We start from the raw sequence: 15,028 nt of genomic DNA on the forward strand, positions 1-15,028 counted from the left end.
AGAGCTGGTTCTTCGAGAAAATAAACAAAATAAATAAGCCTCTAGCCAGACTTATTAAGAAGAGAGTCAACACAAATCAACAGTATCAGAAACGAGAAAGGAAAAATCACGACAGACCCCACAGAAATACAAAGAATTATTAGAGAATACTATGAAAACCTATATGCTAACAAGCTGGGAAACCTAGGAAAAATGGACAACTTCCTAGAAAAATACAACCTGCCAAGACTGACCCAGAAAGAAACAGAAAATCTAAACAGACCAATTACCAGCAATGAAATTGAAGCGGTAATCAAAAAACAACCAAAGAACAAAATCCCGGGCCAGATGGATTTACCTCGGAATTTTATCAGACATACAGGGAAGACATAATACCCATTCTCCTTAAAGTGTTCCAAAAAAAGAAGAGGAGTGGATACTCCCAAACTCATTCTATGAAGCTAACATCACCCTAATACCAAAACCAGGCAAAGACCCCACCAAAAAAGAAAATTACAGACCAATATCCCTGATGAACATAGATGCAAAAATACTCAACAAAATTATGCTTCAGAAGATTGGAGACTGTCGAGAATTAGGCTTGGGGTTGATTAATGATTGTGCATTGAGTCCCCTATACAGAATTTTATTGTTCTTAACAACCATTTGAGCAATAAATATGAGGGATGCCCTCTCAAAAAAAAAATACTGAACAAAATATTAGCAAACCGAATTCAAAAACACATCAAAAGGATCATACACCATGACCAAGTGAGATTTATCCCAGGGATGCAAGAATGGCACAACATTCGAAAGTCCATCAACATCAGCCACCACATCAACAAAAAGAAAGACAAAAACCACATGATCATTTCCATAGATGCTGAAAAAGCATTTGACAAAGTTCAACATCCATTCATGATAAAAACTCTCAACAAAATGGGCATAGAGGGTAAGTATCTCAACATAATAAAGACCATATATGATAAACCCACAGCTAACATCATACTGAACAGCGAGAGGCTGAAAGCTTTTCCTCTGATATTGGAAACAAGACAGGGATGCCCACTCTCCCCACTGTTATTCAACATAGTACTGGAGGTCCTAGACATGGCCATCAGACAAAACAAAGAAATACAAGGAATCCAGATTGGTAAAGAAGAAGTTAAACTGTCACTATTTGAAGATGACATGATATTGTACATAAAAAACCCTAAAGACTCCACTCCAAAACTACTAGAACTAATATCGGTATTCAGCAAAGTTGCAGGATACAAAATTAACACACAGAAAACTGTGGCTTTCCTATACACTAACAATGAACTAATAGAAAGAGAAATCAGGAAAACAATTCCATTCACAATAGCATCAAAAAGAATAAAATACCTAGGAATAAACCTAACCAAGGAAGTGAAAGACCTATACCCTAAAAACTGTAAGACACTCTAAAGAGAAATTTAAGAGGACACTAACAAACGGAAACTCATCCCATGCTCCTGGTTAGGAAGAATTAATATCGTCAAAATGGCCATCCTGCCCAAAGCAATATAGATTCGATGCAATCCCTATCAAATTACCAACAGCATTCTTCAATGAACTGGAACAAATAGTTCAAAAATTCATATGGAGGCAGAGAGGGGCGGAAGATGGCGGCGTGAGTAGAGCAGCGGAAATCTCCTCCCAAAACAACATATATCTATGAAAATATAACAAAGACAACCCTTCCTAGAAGAAAGACCAGAGGACACAGGACAATATCCAGACAACATCCGCACCTGAGAGAACCCAGCGCCTCACGAAGGGGGTAAGATACAAGCCCCGGCCCGGCAGGAGCCGAGCGCCCGTCCCCCCAACTCCCGGCCGGAGAAGAATAGGCAGAGCGGGAGGGAGACGGAGCCCAGGACTGCCGAACACCCAGCCCCAGCCATCCGGGCCAGAGGGCAGGGCCCTTGATACTAGGAAAACAGGGCAGCAAGAACAGTGAGCGGGCACTGGAGGCCGGGTGTCGGAGGACATAAGAAAAGCGCGCGACCATTTTTTTTTTGCATTTTTGCTGTTTTGTTTTGGCGAGCGCTTTTTGGAAGTCTTAAAGGGATAGGGACCCCAATTCTAGGGAAACAGGGCAGCAAGACCGGTGAGCAGAGGCCTGAGGCTGGCACCGGAGAATAAAGAAAAATCAATGACCACCTTTTTTTTTAATTAAAAAAATATTTTATTTTTTTTTTTAATTTAAAAAATTTTTTTCTTTTGTGGTCGTTGTTTTGTTTTGGCGGGTGCTTTTTGGAAGTCTTAAAGGGGCAGGGTGGGACACTTAATCCAGAGGTAGGGAATCTGGGGATCTCTGGGCACCCTAATCCCTGGGCTACAGGGAGCAGGGAGGCCCCTTACGGAGATAAATAGCCTCCCAGCAGCTCCTGCTCCAACGCAACTCCACCACTTTGGAGTAGCTGCCCGAGCCAGGCCACGCCCACAGCAACAGCGGAGATTAACTCCATAGCAGCTGGGCAGGAAGCAGAAACCCTGTCTGCGCGCAGCTGCGCAGCACAAGCCACTAGAGGTCGCTGTTCTCCCAGGAGAGGAGGGCCACAAACCAACAAGAAAGGAAGTCCTTCCAGCCGTCACTCGTCCCAGTTCTGCAGACTATTCCTATCACCATGAAAAGGCAAAGCTACAGGCAGACAAAGATCACAGAGACAACACCAGAGAAGGAGACAGACCTAACCAGTCTCCCTGAAAAAGAATTCAAAATAAGAATCATAAACATGCTGACAGAGATGCAGAGAAATACGCAAGAGAAATGGGATGAAGTCCGGAAGGAGATCACAGATGCCAGAAAGGAGATCGCAGAAATGAAACAAACTCTGGAAGGGTTTATAAGCAGAATGGATAGAATGCAAGAGGCCATTGATGGAATTGAAATCAGAGAACAGGAACGCATAGAAGCTGACATAGAGAGAGACAAAAGGATCTCCAGGAATGAAACAATATTAAGAGAACTGTGTGACCAATCCAAAAGGAACAATATCCGTATTATAGGGGTCCCAGAAGAAGAAGAGAGAGGAAAAGAGATGGAAAGTATCTTAGAAGAAATAATTGCTGAAAACTTCCCCACACTGGGGGAGGAAATAATCGAACAGACCACGGAAATACACAGAACCCCCAACAGAAAGGATCCAAGAAGGACAAAACCAAGATACATAATAATTAAAATGGCAAAGATCAAGGACAAGGAAAGAGTGTTAAAGGCAGCTAGAGAGAAAAAGGTCACCTATAAAGGGAAACCCATCAGGCTAACTTCAGATTTCTCAACAGAAACCCTACAGGCCAGAAGACAATGGCATGATATATTTAATACAATGAAACAGAAGGGCCTTGAACCAAGGATACTGTATCCAGCACGACTATCATTCAAATATGACGGTGGGATTAAACAATTCCCAGACAAACAAAAGCTGAGGGAATTTGCTTCCCACAAACCACCTCTACAGAACATCTTACAGGGACTGCTCTAGATGGGAGCACTCCTACAAAGAGCACAGCACAAAACACCCAACATATGAAGAATCGAGGAGGAGGAACAAGAAGGGAGAGAAGAAAAGAATCTCCAGACAGTGTATATAACAGCTCAATAAGTGAGCTAAGTTAGGCAGTAAGATACTAAAGAGGCTAACCTTGAACCTTTGGTAACCACGAATTTAAAGCCTGCAATGGCAATAAGTACATATCTTTCAATAGTCACCCTAAATGTTAATGGACTGAATGCACCAATCAAAAGACACAGAGTAACAGAATGGATCAAAAAGCAAGACCCATCTATATGCTGCTTACAAGAAACTCACCTCAAACCCAAAGACATGTACAGACTAAAAGTCAAGGGATGGAAAAACATATTTCAAGCAAACAACAGTGAGAAGAAAGCAGGGGTTGCAGTACTAGTATCAGACAAAATAGACTTCAAAACAAAGAAAGTAACAAGAGATAAAGAAGGACACTACATAATGATAAAGGGCTAAGTCAAACAAGAGGATATAACCATTCTAAATTTATATGCACCCAACACAGGAGCACCAGCATATGTGAAACAAATACTAACAGAACTAAAGGGGGATATAGACTGCAATGCATTCATTCTAGGAGACTTCAACACACCACTCACCCCAAAGGATAGATCCACCGGGCAGAAAATAAGTAAGGACACGGAAGCACTGAACAACACAGTAGAGCAGATGGACCTAATAGACATCTATAGAACTCTACATCCAAAAGCAGCGGGATATACATTCTTCTCAAGTGCACATGGAACATTCTCCAGAATAGACCACATACTAGGCCACAAAAAGAGCCTCAGAAAATTCCAAAAGATTGAAATCCTACCAACCAACTTTTCAGACCACAAAGGCATAAAACTAGAAATAAACTGTACAAAGAAAGCAAAGAGGCTCACAAACACATGGAGGCTTAACAACACGCTCCTAAATAATCAATGGATCAATGACCAAATCAAAATGGAGATCCAGCAATATATGGAAACAAATGACAACAACAACACTAAGCCCCAACTTCTGTGGGACACAGCAAAAGCAGTCTTAAGAGGAAAGTATATAGCAATCCAAGCATATTTAAAAAAGGAAGAGCAATCCCAAATGAATGGTCTAATGTCACAATTATCGAAATTGGAAAAAGAAGAACAGATGAGGCCAAAGGTCAGCAGAAGGAGGGACATAATAAAGATCAGAGAAGAAATAAATAAAATTGAGAAGAATAAAACAATAGCAAAAATCAATGAAACCAAGAGCTGGTTCTTCGAGAAAATAAACAAAATAGATAAGCCTCTAGCCAGACTTATTAAGAGGAAAAGAGAGTCAACACAAATCAACAGTATCAGAAACGAGAAAGGAAAATTCACGACGGACCCCACAGAAATACAAAGACTTATTAGAGAATATTATGAAAACCTATATGCTAACAAGCTGGGAAACCTAGGAGAAATGGACAACTTCCTAGAAAAATACAACCTTCCAAGATTGACCCAGGAAGAAACAGAAAATCTAAACAGACCAATTACCAGCAACGAAATTGAAGCGGTAATCAAAAAACTACCAAAGAACAAAACCCCCGGGCCAGATGGATTTACCTCGGAATTTTATCAGACATACAGGGAAGACATAATACGAATTCTCCTTAAAGTTTTCCAAAAAATAGAGGAGGAGGGGATACTCCCAAACTCATTCTATGAAGCTAACATCACCCTAATACCAAAACCAGGCAAAGACCCCACCAAAAAAGAAAACTACAGACCAATATCCCTGATGAACATAGATGCAAAAATACTCAACAAAATATTAGCAAACCGAATTCAAAAATACATCAAAAGGATCATACACCATGACCAAGTGGAATTCATCCCAGGGATGCAAGGATGGCACAACATTCGAAAGTCCATCAACATCATCCACCACATCAACAAAAAGAAAGACAAAAACCACATGATCATCTCCATAGATGCTGAAAAAGCATTTGACAAAGTCCAACATCCATTCATGATAAAAACTCTCAGCAAAATGGGAATAGAGGGCAAGTACCTCAACATATTAAAGGCCATATACTATAAACCCACAGCCAACATTATATTGAACAGCGAGAAGCTGAAAGCTTTCCTCTGAGATTGGGAACTAGACAGGGATGCCCACTCTCCCCACTGTTATTCAACATAGTACTGGAGGTCCTAGACATGGCCATCAGACAAAACAAAGAAATACAAGGAATCCAGATTGGTAAAGAAGAAGTCAAACTGTCACTATTTGCAGATGACATGATATTGTACATAAAAAACCCTAAAGACTCCACTCCAAAACTACTAGAACTAATATCAGAATTCAGCAAAGTTGCAGGATACAAAATTAATACACAGAAATCTGTGGCTTTCCTATACACGAACAATGAACCAATAGAAAGAGAAGTCAGGAAAACAATTCCATTCACAATAGCATCAAAAAGAATAAAATACCTAGGAATAAACCTAACCAAGGAAGTGAAAGACCTATACCCTGAAAACTACAAGACACTCTTAAGAGAAATTAAAGAGGACACTAACAAACGGAAACTCATCCCATGCTCCTGGCTAGGAAGAATTAATATCGTCAAAATGGCCATCCTGCCCAAAGCAATATACAGATTTCATGCAATCCCTATGAAACTACCAGCAACATTCTTCAATGAACTGGAACAAATAATTCAAAAATACATATGGAAACACCAAAGACCCCGAATAGCCAAAGCAATCCTGAGAAAGAAGAATAAAGTAGGGGGGATCTCACTCCCCAACTTCAAGCTCTACTATAAAGCCATAGTAATCAAGACAATTTGGTACTGGCACAAGAGCAGAGCCACAGACCAATGGAACAGACTAGAGAATCCAGACATTAACCCAGACATATATGGTCAATTAATATTTGATAAAGGAGCCATGGACATACAATGGTGAAATGACAGTCTCTTCAACAGTTGGTGCTGGCAAAACTGGACAGCTACATGTAGGAGAATGAATCTGGACCATTGTCTAACCCCATATACAAAAGTAAACTCAAAATGGATCAAAAACCTGAATGTAAGTCACGAAACCATTAAACTCTTGGAAAAAAACATAGGCAAAAACCTCTTAGACATAAACATGAGTGACCTCTTCTTGAACATATCTCCCTGGGCAAGGAAAACAACAGCAAAAATGAACAAGTGGGACTATATTAAGCTGAAAAGCTTCTGTAAAGCAAAAGACACCATCAATAGAACAAAAAGGATCCCTACAGTAAGGGAGAATATATTTGAAAATGACACATCTGGTAAAGGCTTGACGTCCAGAATATATAAAGAGCTAACACGCCTCAACAAACAAAAAACAAATAACCCAATTAAAAAATGGGCAGAGGAACTGAACAGACAGTTCTCCAAAAAAAGAAATACAGATTGCCAACAGACACATGAAAAGATGCTCCACATCGCTAATTATCAGAGAAATGCAAATTAAAACTACAATGAGGTATCACCTCACACCAGTAAGGATGGCTGCCATCCAAAAGACAAACAACAACAAATGTTGGCGAGGCTGTGGAGAAAGGCGAACACTCCTACACTGCTGGTGGGAATCTAAGTTAGTTCAACCATTGTGGAAAGCAGTATGGAGGTACATCACAATGCTCAAAACAGACTTACCATTTGACCCAGGAATTGCACTCCTAGGAATTTACCCTGAGAATGCAGCACTCAAGTATGAGAAAGATCAGTGCACCCCTATGTTTATCGCAGCACTATTTACAATAGCCAAGAATTGGAAGCAACCTAAATGTCCATCGATAGATGAATGGATAAAGAAGATGTGGTACATATACACAATGGAATACTACTCAGTCATAAGAAAAGGGCAAGTCCAATCATTTGCAGCAACATGGATGGAGCTGGAGGGTATTATGCTTAGTGAAACAAGCCAAGCAGAGAAAGAGAAATACCAAATGATTTCACTTATCTGTGGAATATAAGAAAAAAGGAAAAACTAAAGGAACAAAACAGCAGCAGAATCACAGAACTCAAGAATGGACTAACAGGTACCAAAGGGAAAGGGACTGGGGAGGATGGGTGGGTAGGGAGGGATAAGGGGGTGGAGAAAAGGGGGGTATTAAGATTAACATGCATGGGGGGGTAGGAGAAAAGGGAGGGCTGTACAACACAGAGAAGACAAGTAGTGATTCTACAACATTTTGCTATGCTGATGGACAGCGACTGTAAAGGGGTTTATAGGGGAGACCTGGTATAGGGGAGAGCCTAGTAAACATAATATTCGTCATGTAAGTGTAGATTAGTGATACCAAAAAAAAAAAAAAAAAAAAAAAAAAAAGGGCAGTTCCTGTGTGGTAACCTCCAATGAGTTCTACACAAGGGTATAAAGGGCATATAAAAGTGTAGGCAAAGGGTCTGTTTGCGTTTATACAGAAGATCAAAGCCTAATTGGGCTACCCCGAAAATGAACTAAGATACGATATGAAGGAGAACTTCCAACATCAGCACTCTCTGGAAGACTCATGCCAGAAGATGATCATCAAAAAACCCCAACAAAGATCCATGCACTGCTACAGCTGTAGATGCACTCATCCCACCAGCTCCTGGACTTGCCATGGGAATGAAGAAGGAGATACCTAAGCTGGCCTGTGCATACAGTAAAACAACAAATTTGACTGGAGCTATACTGTTGGAACTCAACCAAGAATTAGGAGAATTGCAAATTGTAGCACTCCAAAATCTTACAACTACAGACTATTTACTGTTAAAAGAACATATGGGATGTGAACAGTCCCCAGGAATGGGTTATTTTAATTTGTCTGATTTCTCTCAGACTGTTCAAGTTCAGTTGGACAATATCCACCATATAATAGATAAGTTTTCACAAATGCCTAAGGTGCCTCACTGGTTTTCTTGGTTTCACTGGAGATGGCTGGTAATTACAGGTATGCTTTGGTTAGGTAACTATACTCCTATTATGTTAATGTGTGTGCGCAATTTAAGTAGTAGCTTAAAACCTATACATGCTGAAGTTACTCTACAAGAAGATATGTCAAAGAAATAATCAATCTTCCCATGTTTTCTTCCGCCTGCTACTTCTATAGCTTTTCTTCTTCCTTCCTAATTACAACCCTTAAATAGAATTCGTGCCTCATATCAAATTTACCGAGTATCATAATTCTTCCAAGTGGTAAAGATACCTCAAGACAAATGCTGGGCATAGAAGCTACAGGGCATAAATATGCAAAGAAATAAAAAGCTAACCATTTCAAACAATAAGGCTTCCCTCTCACTTACCAACTTCACATTTCCCTGTATGGCCCCGGAAGATGACTGGTTAGCCAGAGACGGGTAAGATTCCTCAAGGGAGGAACAACCTAAGACAGGCACAGTCGCAGGGGGGTCATCAGGTGAGAAATTGGGGATCAACAGAGGTGAGGCTTAGAACCTCAGCCTCCTGTTCTGAGAGAAATCTTCTGCATACGTGGATGTTTTATTTCCCTTGTCTAGCTTGGACTAACACATAGTCTACAGGCACACACCTGATCATCTACATTTGCTCTCTTACAACACTAAACTATGTTTTCTACCTTTATCTTGTATCTACCTACCACTTCAGCATTTTATTAAAAATAATAATAATAAAGAGAGAAATGTGGTATCCACATATAAATCAAGTATAAAAATCAAATGAATATTCATATTTGAACTGACTGTTTATAGTTCATAATGCATGAGCAAAACTGAAAGCTTCTGTGATGACTGCCCTTGTAATGTTCACCATGTAACTAATTCACTATGTAAGAATTTGTACTCCATGTAAGAACTTGTTTGTTATGCCTCAGAAGATTGGAGACTGACGAAAATTAGGCTTGGGGTGGATTAATGATTGTGCATTGAGCATTGACTCCCCTATACAGAATTTTATTGTCGTAAACAACCATTTGATCAATAAATATGAGAGATGCCCTCACAAAAAAAATAAAATAAAATAAAATAAAATAAAATAAAATTTAAAAAAGGACAGACTTCCAATGGTAAAATAAATAAGTAACCGGGATGTAATGATGTAACGTATAGCATAAGGAATATAGTAAAAATATTTTAACAACTTGGTATGGTGATAGCTGGTACCTAGAATTATCATGTATATAAATGTTGAATCACTGTGTTGTACACTTGAAACTAATGTAATGTAATACTGTGTGTCAACTACCCTTCAATAAAAAATTTAAAAAAAATGGCCATCCTGCCCAAAGCAATATACAGATTCAATGCAATCCCTATCAAATTACCAATAGCATTCTTCAACAAACTAGAACAAATAGTTCAAAAATTCATATGGAAACACCAAAGACCCCAAATAGCCAAAGCAATCCTGAGAAGGAAGAATAAAGTGGGGGGGATTTTGCTCCTCAACTTCAAGCTCTACTACAAAGCCACAGTAATCAAGACAATTTGGTAATGGCACAAGAACAGAGCCACAGACCAGTGGAACAGAAAAGAGACTCCAGACATTAATCCAAACATATATGGTCAATTAATATACGATAAAGGAGCCATGGGCATACAATGGGGAAAGGACAGTCTCTTCAACAGATGGTGCTGGCAAAACTGGACAGCTACATGTAAGAGAATGAAACTGGATCACTGTCTAACCCCATACACAAAAGTAATTCGAAATAGATCAATGACCTGAATGTAAGTAATGAAACCATAAAACTCCTAGAAAAAAACATAGGCAAAAATCTCATGGACATAAACATAAGCAACTTCTTCATGAACATATCTCCCCAGGCAAGGGAAACAAAAGCAAAAATGAACAAGTGGGACTATATCAAGCTGAAAAGCTTTTGTACAGCAAAGGACACCATCAATACAACAGAAAGATACCCTACAGTATGGGAGAATATATTCATAAATGACAGATCCGATAAAGGGTTGACATCCAAAATATATAAAGAGTTCATGAACTTCAACAAACAAAAAGCAAATAATCCAATTAAAAATGGGCAGAGGAGCTGAACAGACACTTCTCCAAAGAAGAAATTCAGATGGCCAACAGACACATGAAAAGATGCTCCACATCGTTCGTCATCAGAGAAATGCAAATTAAAACCACAATGAGGTATCACCTACCACCAGTAAGGATGGCTACTATCTAAAAGACAAACAACAACAAATGTTGGCGAGGTTGTGGAGAAAGGGGAACCCTCCTACACTGCTGGTGGGAAAGTAAATTAGTTCAACCATTGTGGAAAGCAGTATGCAGGTTCCTCAAAAAGCTCAAAATAGAAATACCATTTTATCCAGGAATCCCACTTCTAGGAATTTACCCTAAGAATGCAGCAGCCCAATTTGAAAAAGACAGATGCACCCCTATGTTTTTCACAGCACTACTTACAATAGCCAAGAAATGGAAGCAACCTAAGTGTCCATCAGTAGATGAATGAATAAAGATGTGGTACATATACACAATGGAATATTATTCAGCCATAAGAAGAAAACAAATCCTACCATTTGCAACAACATGGATGGAGCTAGAGGGTATTATGCTCAGTGAAATAAGCCAGGCGGAGAAAGACAAGTACCAAATGATTTCACTCATATGTGGAGTATAAGAACAAAGAAAAACTGAAGGAACAAAACAGCAGCAGACTCACAGAACCCAAGAATGGACTAACAGTTACCAAAGGGAAAGGGACTGGGTAGGATGGGTGGGAAGGGAGGGATAAGGGTGGGGAAAAAGAAAGGGGGCATTACTATTAGGATGTATAATGTGGGGGGGGGATGGGGAGGGCTGTGCAACACAGAGAAAACAAGTAGTGATTCTACAGCATCTTACTACGCTGATGGACAGTGACTGTGAAGGTGTATGTGGGGGGGATTTGGTGAAGGGGGGAGCCTAGTAAGCATAATGTTCTTCATGTAATTGTAGATTAATGGTAACAAAATTTTTTTAAAAAACTTAAAAAAAAATTATGTATCTAAATTATATATAATGGCTGGTTTAAAATCTTTGTCTAGTAAGTCCTACATCTGGACCCCTGAAGGACAGCTTCTATACACTCTTTTTTTCCTGTGTGTGAGCCATACTTTCCTGTTTGAAAACTTTTCTAAAAATTTCACTGAAAACAGGACATGTCAGATAATGTAATGTAACAGCTCTGGAAAGCAGATTTCTCCCACCTCCAGGATCTGTTACGCTGGTGTTTATTAGTGACTTTCCTAGACTAATTCTATAAATTTTATTCTCTACAGTGTTCAGCCACTGAGTTTTCTGATTGATATGCTTAGTGGCCAGCTAAGGCTTGGTTAACGATATCCTTAAATGCCCTGAATCAGTAAGTATTCCATCCTTTGCTGAGAAGATGTGTGTGTAGATGTGCTGTATCACCCAGACACTCTAGCAGCTTAAAACTCTGCCTTGGCTACCACTTCCTGCTTGCACAGGGCCTCTAGGAAGCCAGAGGTAAAATACTGGGGCCCTCTTGAGTATTTCCCAGGCATGCACACAGCCTTTCATGTTTGTAGAGCCTTTTAGATCCCCAATAATGTATCAGAGCTTTTCAACACCCCTGTGGACACCTTATTCTCTAGATATGCTTTTTAAGCTTTGGCCAGGTTCTTATTTGCCCCAACTGGTGTCACAGCAATAATAAAAAAAATGCTAATGGTTGTTTTTAACAATACTCTGAAATTGGGCTTTTCTGCAGACTAAACTTGAAGTCAGGACAAAAAAACAGCAAATCCCTTCATGAGGCTTTTCCAGGATGCTGCAAAGAGGTCAAATAGTGTCAGTGTTCTGGAGCTAGAACTTTTTAAGGAGCTCCATACACAGTCTGCCCCCTCCAGTAGCTGCATTCATGTATTCAGAGAACTGTGTAACAGGAAGCCTCCTGGAGGAGGTGATGCCAGAGCTGTCATTACAAATCAGGACTAGGACTGATGAAGGGGTAAATAAAATAAAATGTGATATATCCATATAATGGTATGGTACTTTGCAATAAAAAGGAATAAAATACTGATACATGTTACAATGTAGACGCATCTTAACATTACACTAAGTGAAAGAAGCCAGTTATAAAAGGCTACATATTGTTTAATCCCATTCTTATAAAATGGCCAGAAAAGGCAAATCTATAGAGGCAGAATATAGGTTAGGTACTGCCAAGGGCTGGGAAGGAGGCTGGGGGACTGGAAGCAACTGTTAATGGGTTCGGGATTTCTTTTTGTCTTCAGATGAATAATGAAATCAAATGAACTGAACTGTATTTATAGACTGCTAATGTGATGTGGTTTCACTGATGAAAATGTTCTAAAATTGACTGTGGTCAAAAAAAGAAATTAATTGTGGTGATGGTTACAGTTCTCTGTATACACTAAAAACCATTGGATTGTACACTAAATGGGTCGATTCTATGAATGTGAATTCCATTTCAATAAAGCCATTACTAAAATATAAAAATGAACTTTTAAGGTTTTCAAATGCTAAGTCATTTAACAGGGTGGTCAAAACATACTAAAAATGGTCCAGCTATCGTCAACTTTTAAAGGGGACATTTGATTACACATATTAGAATTTAGTTTTGTTTTTATTCTGACACTTAAAATATCTTCATCTTCTGCCATCTCACCTGATCGTCCAGTGCAATTGAAGGAATGTCCTGGCTCCAAACGCTACCTGGGAGTTGCTACTGAGTTCACTGGGCAATTTGGGGTTACTGTGATGTTGTACAAAAGGCTATCACACACTGTCACCCAACATTTTATGTTAGACTTGATGTTCTTTCTCTGTAGGAACAAAAAGAAGAGGAACTTTATAGTTATGCTAAGTTATAGATGTGACTAAGTAGTATAGCCAGTATGAAAAACTGAAAATTATCAGTTATAAGGCAAGTGGTTTCTCTGCTCCTATAGGCTATAAATCATTCTATAAATGAAAGCTATCTCAAATACTCACCTAAATATATCCTAGATGTAAGGCAGCCACTGTATAAACCTGTAGTAATAATCAGTTACTAGACTACCATTTGGTACCATGAAATAATCATGTTAGAATTTGTATTTTCAAGTGGTCATTCACCTGGTACAACTTTCAGCTCAACAGATGATAAATTCCTTATTTCATTATCTGTGACCAGTATTCTCTCTCTAAAAAAAGAATAATAATAAACCCATCCTCTATTTTTCCAGTTCAAAAGAGCTGACAATATCTCAGCTCAAAAACTAAACATCTGATGAATATACCAACTTATTCTTAAAAAGTCATTTTCTTGCCCTGGTAAGATGAGTAACTGAGTGAGTCTAAGTAACACTTCATCAGCATAAAGCAAACAGGAAAACAGTTTCCAAATAATGAGAAATGTCTTGCAATGGGTCTCAGTGCAGAAAGATGAGGAATTCTCCAAGCCAAGAGGCAGTACCCTGTGTTATCTACACAGGCTTATTAATGCTCTTTTGAAAAGGTAAGAATTATATTGCAAGTCCACTGACTTATCACTATTGAAATTCTTTCATTGCTATCAGTAAAAGTATGCAACTAGAGATGTGTTTGGCTGATGTTTGGGTCCTTGGCACCCACCACAGGGCCAGGCACATAGGGATTCAAGTAGTATTAAATGTATGAATAAACATCTTATCTATGATGTTAGATGATAAATATAAAATTTTCAGTCATAATTGCCTCAAAATTCAGTTGTTAAATGTTGGCGAGGTTTGGAGAATTGGGAACCTTCCTACACTGCTGGTGATAATGTAAACTAGTTCAACCACTGTGTAAAGCAGTATGTATGGAGGTTCCTCAAAAAACTCAAAATAGAAACACCATTTGATCCAGGAATTCCACTTCTAGGAATTTACCCTAAGAATGTAGCAGCCCAGTTTGAAAAAGACAGATGCACCCCTATGTTTATCGCAGCTCTATTTACAATAGCCAAGGAATGGAAACGACCTAAGTGTCCATCAGTAGATGAATGGATAAAGATGTGGTACATATACACAATGGAGTATTACTCAGCCATAAGAAGAAAACAAATCCTACCATTTGCAACAACATGGATGGAGCTAGAGGGTATTATGCTCAGTGAAATAAGCCAGGCAGAGAGAGACAAATACCAAATGATTTCACTCATATGTGGAGTATAAGAACAAAGAAAAAACTGAAGGAGCAAAACAACAGCAGGAACACAGAACCAAAGAATGGGCTAACAGTTACCAAAGGGAAAGGGATTGGGGAGGATGGGTGGGAAGGGAGGGACAAGAGGGGGTAAAAAGAAAGGGGGCATTACAAATAGCATGTATAGCATGTATAATGGGGGGGGCATGCGGAGGGCTGTGCAACACAGAGAAGACAAGTAGTGATTTTATAGCATCTTACTATGCTGATGGACAGTGACTATAATGGGGTTTGTGGGGGGGACTTGGTGATGGGGGGAGTCTAGTAAACATAATGTTCCTCATGTAACAGTAGATTAATTACACCAAAAAATATATAATT

The sequence above is a fragment of the Manis pentadactyla genome, chromosome 6 (assembly GCF_030020395.1).
Source record: "Manis pentadactyla isolate mManPen7 chromosome 6, mManPen7.hap1, whole genome shotgun sequence".
Taxonomy (NCBI): domain Eukaryota; kingdom Metazoa; phylum Chordata; class Mammalia; order Pholidota; family Manidae; genus Manis; species Manis pentadactyla.